This window comes from Erpetoichthys calabaricus, chromosome 16 (assembly GCF_900747795.2).
Source record: "Erpetoichthys calabaricus chromosome 16, fErpCal1.3, whole genome shotgun sequence".
Lineage (NCBI taxonomy): Eukaryota > Metazoa > Chordata > Cladistia > Polypteriformes > Polypteridae > Erpetoichthys > Erpetoichthys calabaricus.
Genome location: NC_041409.2, coordinates 58,134,513 through 58,150,028, shown reverse-complemented (window position 1 = coordinate 58,150,028; position 15,516 = coordinate 58,134,513). Strand labels below are relative to the sequence as shown.

Below are 15,516 nucleotides of genomic sequence, written 5' to 3'. Positions count from 1 at the left end.
CTGCATTCTCAAACCAGGTTTTGGAGCAAAGCACAACTGGGAGGGAGCGGGGCTGACATGCAGCGTCGTCGATGCCAATGATGGGGGGGATACATTAAAATATGGATACAGGTAAATATGAATTTCTACTTTTTAAACCTATCCAAATTCATTGTTTTTTTGTAATTTATGTAATTTAAACAAAGTGGCTTTACAAACGATCATGTGGCGTGTTATTGCACGATCAGTTTCTTCCCCCGCTCCTTTGGAAAAGTGGTACAGTCGGCCCCATTCCACATGCGGAGAAAGGAGTACTCGAGCAGAGTGGAGTAGAACGAAACAGTGCGGGTGTGTCATTGGGATTTTTCTCTGGCGAATGTAAGGATTTAGGATTTCTTCTGGAAGGTAGGTTCAATAAAATCTGCGGTACAAGAGTTGCTTTAATTTCGTTTGTTGTATCTTGTGAGGTTCACTAGGTTTTGGGTTTTTCTAAACTTGGTATGAGTGTTAGAGTGGCGAGCCACTGCGGAGAAAAGGGGGTTACTTAAGTTTTAAGTTTGGATTGACGGAGTAGTTATTTTCAAGTTTTCGAACAGGCAACTGAATTGCGACTAAATTTTGTAATATCAGCCTCAAAATATTACAAATGACATCCGAATATGAAGCGCGAGCGCCGGGTCCTGGAATGGAATGTGGCATATTTTTGGTGGAGATCCTACGTCCTCGTTTCTGTGTTTTGCTGATAATGACGTTTGACAAGTTGCGGGCGACGTGGATCTACTCAGTGGCTAAAACCAAAGAAAAAGTCAAGTTTGAAATAGATCTGGCTTTAGCTTTTATCGAGATGAATTTCTCTTGCGATCTCTGCATTCTTTCCTCCACTTAAATACCGTCAAACTGGAAGGCAGTCTGGCCTAGTGGTTAAAGTTTTGGACTGTGTAGATCAAGGTCGCATATTCAAGCCCTATTATAAATTTAAATTGTGACGTATAGTGCAGCACTTACTTAAGTGACTTTGTGTTCATTCTTTAAGAACGCTATATGCGATAATGTACTTATCTGAACCGGCGTTTGCCTCGATTTCTTCCTTTGAGAGCAATGAGGCTGTTTGGAATAGTGTATGGAGACATTTCTGGAGCAGCACAGTTTGACAGTCGTGTTCTTTTTTCTGTATCCGTATGCAGAAAATATATACCTTAACACTTTTAACTTTCAGAATTTTAATCGTGTAACGTATCGGTCAGATTTAACTAAGCCTCACATAAAAAAATGAAAGTTTCTCGATAAGTACTCTTGAATAATGTTCAAAATGAAAAAGTACATTATCATATATATATATATGTGTGTGAAAAAAATATATATATGTAGTGTCTGTATAATTTCATGTAGCGCTTTGCAGTTCTCTCAGAGATGTACTAATCAGGTGAAAACACCGCACACCGATGTTTATAGCTGAACCACCCTGGGGAAATGTAAGACTTTTTTTAGGGGAGGAAAGACAACACTGTGCCTTTGTGCACAGTGGAAGGCGCTATGAAAATGGCCTACCGAACCCTAACGCAAAACAACGGCAAAGGAATTAAATATTAAGGTAAAGGCTGGATCCAAAGTGTCATTTCCCTCTCTTGGGCATATATGGTTTGAATAATTAGACATTTTCCTCACGCAATTTTTCTGTATAACGCTTTCAGGTGCATTATCCACGTGTCTTCAAGTATAAATTTATGGTAGAAATCAAACCGCTATTAATGTGGGGCATAGATGTGTGCCCAGCACCCGCCTTCTGACATTTTTAGGCCACTTTACGCCAGCTGCTGAAAAGAGGCGATAGTCGGGACGTTGCCTCTTTGGTATTTGGCAACGAGGGGCGGTTCGAAATAGTTGTGTATACAGACTGGCTCTCATTTCTGGAGCTGCACAATTTCCGCTCATGGGGAAGACTTTTTAAGTATCAGATTGTCGCTCCGGAAAAGCAGAACTGACCTCTTGGTATGAGGAGCCTACGCTCCGCTGCTGAAAGAATGCCATCAACTTGTAAAGAATAGTAAAGCCTGAAAATTCTTAATGATGCGAGACTGTGATGGAGTGGGCAAGAGGGGAATATCCCCCGTCCTCGCAGATCATCCTCTAAATGGAATGGGCATCCTAAATGGAATTGGATGAAACAAGCTGCAGTGTGCGCTAACTGACGTTCAAGGAGCAGATTCAAGTGCATCTGAGAATAACTATACAGTATTACTCTCTCTTACAAAAGGCACAATATAAAATATGGACTGAGTGAAATTCACTTTATTGAGAGATACAAGGATCCTATTTCAAAAACGCAATTCCAAGCGATGTTTGTGTGTTTTTCGTGCTTTGAAGGAGTCCAGAGGTGTCCAATATCTAAAAATGTTAAAATGCCACCTTGAGTGATATGTGGCTGTCAACTTGCAAAGAACATTAAAACCAAAAACACATCCAGTATAGACACACAAAATATCTTAAATAAATTAATCAATTCAATTTTAGTTTTGCTCTTAATCTTTTTTTTCCTCCCATAGTTTGAGAAAGAGACTTGACCAGAATGTAAAACTGAGGTGCATTTCTGGGACAAGCCAAATGAGGTGGATTTTTAGCTTCCAGTATGCTAGATATTATGGTAAATTAAATTGGCCCCTTACAGCATATCACAATTTGTGAATTTAGGATAAAAGTCAGTTAACAAATCCATTGTCAGTTTGGGGACCTGGAGCCTCCCCTATCGTAAACCAAAGTTGGAGGCTATGCCAGAGTGAACTTATACTGGATGACATTTGGGCAATTCAGAAGCAACCATTGGCCAGACTCGTCATCTTTGGCGCAGTGGTAGTGCTGCTGCTTTGCAGTAAGGAGACTGTGGAAAATTGTGGGTTCGCTTCCCGGTTCCTCCCTGTGTGGATAGCGCTTTGAGTACTGAGAAAAGCGCTATATAAATGTAATGAATTATTATTATTATTATTATTATTATTAACTTTCATGCAAGGAGCAAACACATGCAAATGGAGAAACTCCACTTTGTGAAATAGTGGCTTGAAAATGAAGTGAGGTCCTGGTGCTTACCTATACAGCTTACCATCCATATAACAAAGCACGGCATTCTGAAATCCAGGAGCACCAGGCTTGTAGGGCTTGTATGGGGCGCAAGGCCATCACAAGGCCCCCTCACATACACTCGCACCTCAATTTGGAATTGGCGGTCAACTTCATTAGCAGGGCTTTGGAAGAAATACTGGTGTGTATAAAGAAAAACCCACAGAGTCGGAGAGGGAAGGTGCAGATTCCATTCATACAACAATCGAGTGTTGGATTTGAACCCAGGATGCTATATCCATGAGGTGTCTGTGTTGTCCACTGCTCCACCATCTTTACATCTTTTCAGGAATTATTTATGGAGAAAATTAAAATTGAGAAGTTTCGAAGTTATTTAGGTCACATAAAAATGTTATTTTGCTTAATATTTACATTGTGAAATGCAGGATTGAATGATTTTTTAGGTGTTTAAAGTGTGTAAATAATCATGTACATGTGTATCAAGATGGCAGTTGCCCACTTGCCTTGCACAGGAGGGTACTATAAAATTGACAGGCCTTGTATGGATTGGCTACAAAAATTTTACATGTGCTTCATTGTCCATGTTGTGCATTTATGTTTGGGAAACTCGCATCCTCCTGGGTTTCACGAAAAGCAGCCTCGCTGTTTGGTACTCTGTTATTAGCATTGGGCTTCTGTAACTGGTAACTAGGTGAAGTACTTTTTATATTTATCTGTCTTTAAGTGTGCATGTTGGCACTTGCAGATTGACATTTATCAATGGTCTATCTCAATTTCAGTGCTTTCACTACAGTTCATGTAAATTTGTTTTGATGCAGTGGTTGACAAAAGTTCCATCACTCTGCTTCACCTAGTCATTCAGCTAAAGTCCATTTGAAATACACTAGAGTGAGGTTGCAGAGCTGCTCCATTTAAGTTCACCAGCCTGAGAGATGCTGTTGATCCATCAATGTCTGTCTCAATGCTGCCCCCTAGCGCTTATGTAAGATCCCTCTCACAAGTTGTCAGCAGTTTGCTGGATGTGACAATTTTCTAAAAGTATTGTTTTTTAACAATTTAGATTTTTGAAGAGCTCACCTAATAGTACAGTGTAAAATGTCAAACAACTCATAGTTTTCATCCTCTTTTGTTCTGCACTTTGGAGCTCAAAGGTGAAAATAAGGTTGACACTCTGAAAGTACAAATGTCTGCACATGTTTTTAACATGTGTGTTTGTGTGTATGCAGTTGCTGCACATGTGTTAGTTTTTTGCCTGTTTACATGTGCACAATTTTGGGGATGTAACATTTGTATACTCTGTGTCAATGCAAATGTGTTCTGGTTAGTGTGTCAGCAGCATGTGAATATTATTCATAGATGAGAGATGAGGATGAACTGTATTCTGTTGAATGTATTGGCTAACGTGTGTGACTTCTTGTGTCTGTAAATGTGTGTGTCTTTCATGATGGTACAATGCCTGTTTGTATGCTTATGCCTGCAAAACTATGTGTATTCTTGATTATTTGCCTGTGTTAGTGTGTATATGCATTTGCATCCGTGTATACTGTATGCATTAATAGATCTTTGTGAATGTTAATATTAGTATTCCTGTGTTCTACTTCATCCACCTTCACATTGGTTCACGTATACTAATTTCCTCTCATATTTTTCATATATCATCTTTATCCTTGACATGATATTCGCTTTTTATTACGTGCCTGCATTATTACTCACTCACTTTATAAAATGAAGTGTGCTTGATTTTTATGTTCATTGCTTCTCCACCATTCAATATTCATTTTGTCTTCTGTTTAGAGCTTATTTAGAGTACAAAACACAAACAGTTTAGACAAAATGCAGTCATACAAATAATATAATAATGTAGATAGTGTTCCAGAAAAATAAAATGAAACTGAAAATGCAACATTCTTCCCCCACCCTAGTCATATAGCTATATGATAAGAAAGCCACATTTATTGTGGTTCATGATATATATCAAGAAAAATGTTTGGCAAAGACTTGGCATATTTATTGTACAAGAGCTTTCATTAATTCTTGCCAAATTTTAGAATATTTTTGCAAGGAACATTTCAAGAATAATTTAATTCTTTCCTGTTTAAGGTAATATGAGCCCCCACTTTTGCTAGTGAGATTTGGTACATAGGTTAGGATTCTTCCAGTTGAGCAAGATGGGTCTTCTTGCAAGCAGTATATTATAGGATACCACAATAGGTTTTAATTGCATAATGTTGACCTTTAAGATTTTTAGTAGGTACGCATTGGCCTGCTTTGTTTGCCTCTTCCAGTCACCCAACCATTTCTGAACTCGCTTAATCCAAGTTCAAGGTTGCAGTAGCTAGAGAGTATTCAACAGCACAAAGCAGGCAAACATCCATGATTGAGGTTCAGGCCTTCCACTCATACATTGCCTATCAACCTAATTGGAATGTCATACCTGGTGGAAAAGTCACACAGACATGGGGAAAACCTGCAATGCCCATACACATACCAGATGGGCTCACGCCAGGACTCCAGAGTTGAGAGGCAACTGTACAAACTGCTGCACCAGTACTTTAATCTTCTAGCCATTCATTTTGTCTTAACTTTCTCAAATTATTTTTTTTTGTCTGTAGGAGTTGAGGTGTGCTTTGATCTCATTTTTTTAAGCAGGACATGTCTGATTTTTTTTTTTCTTTGATGTGCCCTCTGTCTCTTGAAATAGAAAATGGATGAGGGCAGTGTCTCTTCCATATAGCGCATACTTTACTACCTTGCCACATACAAGCGTCTCGTGTAACACATCAGGAGTGTCAGGTTTAAGCCATGTTCATGTTTCCTGGGTTTTTTGGTCATCCCATCTGAGGTGCACTTTGCGTCACCCAACCCCCACACAGCTTCTGTGTGCACAGGAAATCCTTTGAGCATCAATGGAATGGCAGGAGGGAGGAATGTGGGTTACTGCTGTTGTAGTCTGGCAGGCGGGAAGTTTCCAACATGTCTGGGCATTGTCTGCAGGTGTGTGAGGCACCAGGAAAATGCAGGTTTTTTTTTTTTTTTTTGCTCCTGCCATCCAAATATAGAAATGCATTTTTATGGAATTTTGGTCAGTGGAGTTGCATGGGAATAGTCTACAGACATGCAGGTTAGATGGTTTGGCGGTGCTGTGTGTGTTTGCCCTCTGGTGGTCCGGTGCGCTGTCCTGGGATTGTTCCTCCCTTGCACTATATGCATGCTGTGATAGGCTTCAGCTCTCCTGTGACCCTGATCAGGATACAGTGGGCTTAAAAAATGGATGGATAGATGTTTTTAAATTCTGTCTGGTTTAGAAGGCCACCTTATTCTTTTAGCTAACAAATTTCTGTTCTGCCACATTATTATCTGTTCTTGTGCAATAAATTGTCTTCCCTTCACATGAGAATAACCTTATTTGTTCTCAGAATGTGCAATATTAACTTAAGGTGCAACACTCTGCACTTACTTTATACTTGCTCTTAGTGTAACATGTCCCTTGTCTGTTGTTAAGTTGTAACATAAGTAATTTCCTTCGGGATTAATAAAGTTTTCTGATTTTGCTGTCAGGCCAGAGCAGCAGATGGACTACATGAATGCAACCTCATCACCTCAGTTGCTGCTTTCCACTCATATCACCCAGTACTCCTTCCTTGATACATATCAAATGATCAAAAAACTTTGTGGTCATTTACAAATAGTGTTTGAATGTCCTTACAGGTCTTAGAGTGAAACAGTGGCAGTCCTGAAAATCAAGACGCCTGTATTACTCATTAAATTAAACAAATTAATCTATCCATTCTCTAAAGCCAGTTATGCTGCAAGGGTAGACTTCGGTACCCCTCAAGCATAAATTGGATTAAGTGGTTTTGTTATGTTATGGTAGATGGTCACGAGAAGCCAGAGTCTGTCCTGGCAGCATCAGATTCAAGGCAGGACACTAGTCCACTATCAGGTACGCCCTGTGCACAACATTATTGGTTTAATGTCTGTCTCTATATATCATATACAATTAGGGGTCTTTAAGAAACTTTAGACCTCCAAAATGGAATTTCAAAAGTTGACATGCATGTTTTGAAAACAAGGCCACTTATGCCAATTGAAACACTGTTTATCCATCCATATTTCTTTTATGTATCCTCTAGGGATTCAATATTTGGGCTGATGTGTTAAGTTTGCTGCCTGCTTAAATCTTTAGCAATGGCTATAAGGATAGGCAGCCAACCACTCCACTGCTGGAGATATGATCTGGTGTCCTCTAGGGTAGTTTGCATTAGTCAGCTAATGTTGCTGCCTGTTTTGCAAAGTAAAGCACACACTGAAGGAGCTGAACTGAGGGACACAAAAGCTGTGTCCTTGTGTACGATAAGTATTCCAGCCATCACTTAGACACACCACGTTTACTTTCTATCATCTTGGCAATGTGGAAAAGAGCAATCCGCCCCTGAATCATGAGTCTTGCTTTGCTTGTCTACAATTTGTAATGCCAGCTGACTATACTGTCAACTAGTGTCTGGCTCTCTGTAGCCATGTACTAGAAAAAGCAGGCTCTGAAAGTAAATGAATGTTTAGGTCTTAGGAGATCATCACGCCAATGCATAAAACCAGGCTGGAGCAGTACTGTGGCACCATGGATGGACACTGCTGCCTCACAGCTTTATAGACCTTGGTTCGATTTTCAGCACAACTCATATCTGTTTGTATTTTGCACTTTTGTTTGTGAGATTTTTCTTTAGGGATTCAAGTTTTCTGTAGTGTCACAATACGATGAAGGCTGGCTGGTCGCAATCTCTAAATTGTCCCACTATGAGTCTGTGTTTATGATTTGCCCTTTTGTTATCCCCAGCATCTCTACTCCTCCATGTTTGGTCAAGCTTTAATGCTGGCAAATGGCCAGATCTCTTAAGTGTGCCAGGGGTGGTGAAGTACCGGGTTTACAAGGTGGGGGTCTATGAGTGTCCAGAGTGAGTCCTTGACGTGTCCCCAATTCTGTCATGTTAGGCACCATGTATTGAGTTAAATAGGTCAGCAAAATGAATGAAAGAGTAGATTGTGATGTAGAGTGTTTAAAAAAAATAAATAAAATAAAACAATACCCCCCCAGCCCCCCCACCCAAAGTCCTTATCACTTAGTGACCTCTAGGATCAGACGTAAAGTGAGTGAAGGTTCAGGAAAGAGTTAATAGGTAATGGACTCTTTTTACAATGCGGGGGTTATTGAATTGGTATTCATGTACATTGGGTGGGGGCCCTCTCTCTTACAGTTCATTGAAGTGTGTATGTAGAGTAGTGGGATGGAGGGGTAGTGTTTGGTGTTACGTTTGATCTGTCGCCTGCAGCCACACTCGCAGTAAGTGGTACGGTTTTTTTCTTTCTTTTAAAACATCATTAACCCTTGACCCTCTGGGGATAGAAGCAGGTGGAGGAGGAAGAGGAGGGCAATGGTGGAATATCAAAGAATGCAGATTTGAATGCTGGCACCTAGTCATGGCACTGGAGTGCCGCTCAAGCAGATAACATCCTGGATTAGTTGACACTCTAAACCAATCTCTCCCTTCGGGTCACAACCCCAGTTGTGAAGCTGGAAAGACTGGTTCTGTGAGCCTGCCTCTACTAGTTTAGGGTGAGACCTGAGGAAAGAGTAGGAAAGATATATGCCATTTTTGACATAAAGTTGGCACTGTTCTAAGTGGACCTTTTTACTAGTGAAATTTCCCCGGCATGTTTAGACACACGTCTGTGTTCTTATTTTGACTTTCATTGCCTCGCCAACATTTACTAACTTTGTGGTGTAGGGGCATGGCAGGCCACTCATCTCCTAACTGCCACTCTCACGATGTCTCACAGATAAATGAGATAATTTACTCATTAAGTGTGTCTCCTCAAGAAAGTGGTCCTATCAATGCTACCAGATGTCTGAATTCACTAAAAATGTATGTCCAAGACCCAGGAGATGCTGGCAATCCTCACCTCTCCAGGCGAAGCTGTGTTTAAATATGTACAGTATGTATGCATTCTGACTTGCTTCAAGGCACACAGGTGGTTCTGGTCATGACATTGTAGTGCTCATATCAGGGAAACTGTCTGGCAAGTAAATACAGTTTCGGCTTTATTTAATTAGTTTCTTTAAAAGAGAGTTGATATCTGCAAATGCTGACAGGGGTGTACTGCCTGTGCACTGTTATATCTCCCCACCAGCTGGTATTGAGGGTATTGATAGCTTGTGGTTGCCAGCACTTTGTACTTAAACAACACATTTGTGTGTATTTTATATTTTTATTTTTCTATTATAAACACTGCTCTGCCATATGAGATTGTTTTTAGTGCTTGTGATAGACTGGGATCAAATCCATTGACATTTCCTGCCAAAGTGCCCACTTTAGTCAGGAACAGACTCTGGCCCCTCCAGCGTAACTGGATTTTTCAGGTATGAAAGAGTATTCATTTAAAAAAAAAAAAAAACACAAAGAAACGTGATTCGTTTTGCCATTTAGCAAGCGTGTTTCTGCTTGTTCAAACTACTACAGAAGGATGTGTATGTTGTGTTTGTAAGTGGTGTGCAGAGAGAATAAGTCATCCAAGTCTCCTGACTCATGAGGGCCTTCGCACCCTGATTTGTCAGCAATGTCTATGTGAGGAGTCTTCGTACATAATGGGGGAGTGGGCTGTGATGCAATGATTATATTGGCTCGTGTGCCTTGTCACTGATTCATCTCCCGATAAATTAAAATAGTATGAAACTATGAATATTTTGGGTGGTGGTGTCGAAAGGTGTTTGGATGGGAAGCCTTATTTTTGGGATGTTGTGCCAAGTATTGTGAAGAAACTCTTATTGACTGAGTTATTTTGAATTTCACCCATTTTCAAGTAATATAGATAACCGCATCACAGGGTGCCCCTTTTAATTGTATAATATTCAGAGTGGATTGTGATTAGCTTACCCTGTACACTTATATGTAGGATGAAGAAAGGTAATTAAAGAGTGATCATTGGAACAGTCTAGATGAGAACAGGTCATTAAGCTTAACAAAGCTCACCAATCCTGTTCACTTACTTCTTCCAGAATAACATCAGGTTCTGAAAGTCCCTAAAGTCCTACTGTCTACCACACTGCTTGGTAGCTTATTCCATTTGTCTGTGGTTCTCTGTGTAAAGAAAAACATCCTGAGGTTTGTGCAAAATGTACCCTTAACAAGCTTCCAACTGTTTCTCTTTGTTCTTGTTGAGCTCATTTTAAATTAACAGTCTCGATCCACTGGACTAATTCCCTTCATAATTTTAAACACTTTAATCATGTCTCATCTTAATCTCCTTTTGCCCAAACCGAAAAGGCTCAGCTCTTTTAATCTTTCCTCATAACTCATCCCCTGTAGCACTGGAATCAGCCTAGTCGCTCTTCTCTGGACCTTTTCTAGTGCTGCTGTGTGTTTTTGTAGCCTGGAAACCAAAACTGCACACAGTATTCCATGTGAGGCCTCACCAGTACATTATAAAGTGTGAGCATTATTCCAACTATGATTAGTTTATCAGGTTGTGGGGAGTGTGTTGTGGTTTTTACTGAGCTTAAACTTATTTAGAGTTGTTGCCAGTTCAAAACCAGGAAAAACACAGACAAGACTCAAAAGTAGAATCTTGCATGGGGTCAGGTACCTATGAGGTAAAACAGGTAAATTTTTACAACTTATTTTCTTGCAGGCTTGGTCCAAAAAATCTAATGTGCATAGGTTGCATGCAAACACAATATATTAATATAACAACGTATTGCTTTCTGTAAAATGCCTTTCCTCTGTTTTCTCTCTGATTCAGCAGTAGCTGAGTTTTAGTCAGTGCTGGAAGATTTGTGCCGCTTTTATCAGTGCCTACCGAGTGCAGAGGGAAAGTATCCTCTGCTTTATCCTGTAATAGGAAGGGCACTTCCATATTTGGCCAGTTATTAGACTATATTTATAAAAACACATCACCCTGCTGTCAAAGAGGCAAAGAAATATGAAAAAGTTGAAAATCCATCTTCAGTTATGTTGAATCTGTGAGGACATTTATGGTTGGGGGGAAAAAAAAAGAGCTATCACAAAAAAGTGCTTGTTAATGAAAGCCATAAAATAGATACACAGTTAACAAAGTCTGGCTCAGCATCTGAATCATCATTTTTAACTTTGTTAATTTGTAATTAACTTTAATATATTTTTGTATTACTTTTACTATACCATTGTGGCTGGTATCACTCAGGTGTACTCCTTCAACAGAGAGAGCATTTATATGCACACACATAGCCGGATCAAGGTGAATAAGCCAGTTAAGGCAGAAACTTGTTACTTAAAAATACGCGTTTACATGGGCAAGTAATCTTCTGCAGTTCTCCTTTGTCAAAACGCACCAACGTCATTAAACTGGGCAAAAAAAGAGTTAAACATCATTGTTGGCCACCATGAATCTGAAAATAAGCATGACGTCTGTGGTAATTTTCTTGTGTTTTATAAATATGTTTAGTCAAATTGAAACTTTATTTATAGGCTTCTTTTACGAGATTGCTCACAGCACACTCTTTTCTGCCAGGCTGTGGGACTGAGCTTACGATACAGTACACATGCTTCTTCCCTTTTAACCAGTGCTGCTGGAAGAATAATAACGCAGGTATATTTACTTTAATAAGACAAGTATTTTGTTAGGTTACACATCACTTTTAACGTTTTGCCCTACTGCTCTCGAGATTGTGTTGCTGAGTTTAACACTGTATGTTCAACTTTTTAACATAAATTTAGCCATTTCTGAAATACTGAGATTATTTCAGACAGGAGAAGGAATAATGTGACATTTGCTTCAAGAAATTTATTTTGTGGACAGTCACGCTTGTACCCATAGCTGCTTTAAACGTGTGCAAAGCAAACACATGCACAGTCTAACGGAGTATATCAAACATTCTGCAGACTACAAAATCCTTAACAGTAACCTAGTTAAAGGTTTACATGGCCATATAATCGGGTTATTTGCGAAGAAATCTACCTCTGTTAACTAGTTTTCTCATAGGCCAATAATCTGGTTTATCTAACCAGAATAAGGGTTTACATAGCATTTTAGACTTCAGGTTTCTATGAATAACCAGTTATTGAAGTGCATACAGTGGTGTGAAAAACTATTTGCCCCCTTCCTGATTTCTTATTCTTTTGCATGTTTGTCACACAAAATGTTTCTGATCATCAAACACATTTAACCATTAGTCAAATATAACACAAGTAAACACAAAATGCAGTTTGTAAATGGTGGTTTTTATTATTTAGGGAGAAAAAAAAATCCAAACCTACATGGCCCTGTGTGAAAAAGTAATTGCCCCCTGAACCTAATAACTGGTTGGGCCACCCTTAGCAGCAATAACTGCAATCAAGCGTTTGCGATAACTTGCAATGAGTCTTTTACAGCGCTCTGGAGGAATTTTGGCCCACTCATCTTTGCAAAATTGTTGTAATTCAGCTTTATTTGAGGGTTTTCTAGCATGAACCGCCTTTTTAAGGTCATGCCATAGCATCTCAATTGGATTCAGGTCAGGACTTTGACTAGGCCACTCCAAAGTCTTCATTTTGTTTTTCTTCAGCCATTCAGAGGTGGATTTGCTGGTGTGTTTTGGGTCATTGTCCTGTTGCAGCACCCAAGATCGCTTCAGCTTGAGTTGACGAACAGATGGCCCGACATTCTCCTTCAGGATTTTTTGGTAGACAGTAGAATTCATGGTTCCATCTATCACAGCAAGCCTTCCAGGTCCTGAAGCAGCTAAACAACCCCAGACCATCACACTACCACCACCATATTTTACTGTTGGTATGATGTTCTTTTTCTGAAATGCTGTGTTCCTTTTACGCCAGATGTAACGGGACATTTGCCTTCCAAAAAGTTCAACTTTTGTCTCATCAGTCCACAAGGTATTTTCCCAAAAGTCTTGGCAATCATTGAGATGTTTCTTAGCAAAATTGAGATGAGCCCTAATGTTCTTTTTGCTTAACAGTGGTTTGCGTCTTGGACATCTGCCATGCAGGCCGTTTTTGCCCAGTCTCTTTCTTATGGTGGAGTTGTGAACACTGACCTTAATTGAGGCAAGTGAGGCCTGCAGTTCTTTAGACGTTGTCCTGGGGTCTTTTGTGACCTCTCGGATGAGTCGTCTCTGCGCTCTTGGGGTAATTTTGGTCGGCCGGCCACTCCTGGGAAGGTTCACCACTGTTCCATGTTTTTGCCATTTGTGGATAATGGCTCTCACTGTGGTTCGCTGGAGTCCCAAAGCTTTAGAAATGGCTTTATAACCTTTACCAGACTGATAGATCTCAATTACTTCTGTTCTCATTTGTTCCTGAATTTCTTTGGATCTTGGCATGATGTCTAGCTTTTGAGGTGCTTTTGGTCTACTTCTCTGTGTCAGGCAGCTCCTATTTAAGTGATTTCTTGATTGAAACAGGTGTGGCAGTAATCAGGCCTGGGGGTGGCTACGGAAATTGAACTCAGGTGTGATACACCACAGTTAGGTTATTTTTTAACAAGGGGGCAATTACTTTTTCACACAGGGCCATGTAGGTTTGGATTTTTTTTCTCCCTAAATAATAAAAACCATCATTTAAAAACTGCATTTTGTGTTTACTTGTGTTATATTTGACTAATGGTTAAATGTGTTTGATGATCAGAAACATTTTGTGTGACAAACATGCAAAAGAATAAGAAATCAGGAAGGGGGCAAATAGTTTTTCACACCACTGTATAAACAGTTTGAGGATGTCTTATAACCACTGAAAAACTGCATTCATGTCACCTGGCAAAAGCCATGTAGAATCTTACACTTAAAACTGTTAATAACTTTTGCATCCTAATGATAATGTGAAAAAAGCTATGATCATAATGTTTAGTGGATCATGGCAGGAAGGCATGTGCATGCGCAGAGGGAAAAGAATAAAAATTAGCTGAGAAAAGGAATGAGGCAAAAGTGCAGAGGGACAGCTGCGTTTTGTCCTAGTGGAAAGTTGGATTTATTTATTAATAGCCGATAGGATATTTCTAAAATAATTTTGATGCCCAGACTGCCAGTGCATGCCAGAAACAGGTAATGGCCCTCAATCTTGACCTTAAAGGAGCAGCAGGCAGTTTTTTGTTTTTTTCACCCTATGAACCCAATTACTTTCAACCATTTTGTGTGTGAATGCGAAGCAGATGTTTGGTTGGAATTCTATCGACGGCAGTACTCTTCTGTTTTATTCTAGCCTCAGTTGCACTATCTCTTTGTCTTCCTAACACTTTCCATGTGATAGGAGGCTGTCTCTCTCATCACAGATGCTAGATATGGTCATCAGAGGAACACGTTTTTTCCAGCAAGCTGCGCCACAGCCACAATTTAGTGATCAGTTCCATATTATTGAAGTTAATTTCTGGTGGGGTTAAGCAACTCATTAATTTGCACTTGAGTTGTACCTTTAGCTTTGGGTGTTTTTGTTTTTGACCCCATGAGGCTTGAGGTTACTTTGTATGGTTTTATATGCAGCTGAAATTGTGACATTAATTAAATACAGACATCTGATAAATAACCAAAACAAATCAAGGGGGATTTAAAGGTGTACAAATCTTAATGTAATAAAAAGTTGTGACCATCATGCCCTGTAACAGTCACTGTACTGTATACAGTGAATAAAGCCATACTAAAGGTGTCAGTTGTATGTTCAGAGTAATGTTTTTGCAGAGAATTTCATTAGGGAGCCTTTCATGTACTTGCATGTAATGATTTAAGAGGCAATAGGAGAAATACTGCCAGGTATCTAAGAAAGTACAGAAACTTAGCATGACGTGGTTTGGACATGTGATAAGGAGAGACGATAAATGTGTGGGCCAAAGAGTGACAAGAATGGAGTATAGGGGAAGAGAAAGCGAGGGAGGTAAAAGCAGAGGTAGACAGATAAAATAAAAGATCTGAAGGAAAAGGGCTTGACTAGTGAGGAATTGCAGGACGGACCTATTTGGAAAAGGTTGATCATGCACATCAACCCCACACAGAAGTGGGAAAGAATGAAGAGGAAAAAGTAGAAATACTGCTAGAACCGCATTAGCTAATAGGTAAAAACACTGACCAATTCTTTTGTGAACCCTCCGAGTCCAGTTCAAATGTGCGCGGCTCAGTGCCTTTCCTGGCAGAAACCGCGTGGCATTTATTTGAACAACATTTGCATTCAAATTCAGGGGCCTTATACCATGAAAATAAAACTAACTTTAAATGTAGCTACTGTTGAGTATATTTATGCTTTCATTTTTACAGTTTTCAAAACACACATGGATTGTCTTGCCATGTTCATATCCTGATAAAAATATGCAAAAAAATAATAATAATCAAAAGCATTTGTATAATAAATTTAACCCAAATAATGCTTGCTGCTCTTAACTTTGGGTTGCTCATCCTGTTTTTGCAAAAGTTGGCATGTTCGAAACATTTTAAATCAACTACATGAGTAAAGTGTGTAG

General features: G+C 39.6%; 1 protein-coding gene across 4 annotated transcripts in view; it reads left to right on the top strand.

Moving 5' to 3' along the window:
* The first annotated feature begins 265 nt into the window (after positions 1–265).
* The window catches only part of frmd6 (FERM domain containing 6), a 41,520-nt gene continuing 26,269 nt past the window's right edge, over positions 266–15,516 (top strand). For all 4 annotated transcript variants that reach the window (XM_028821206.2, XM_051919959.1, XM_028821205.2 and 1 more), the window contains exon 1: positions 266–384. The gene's annotated coding sequence lies outside the window, so the exon portion shown is untranslated. The remainder of the gene's footprint in view (positions 385–15,516) is intronic.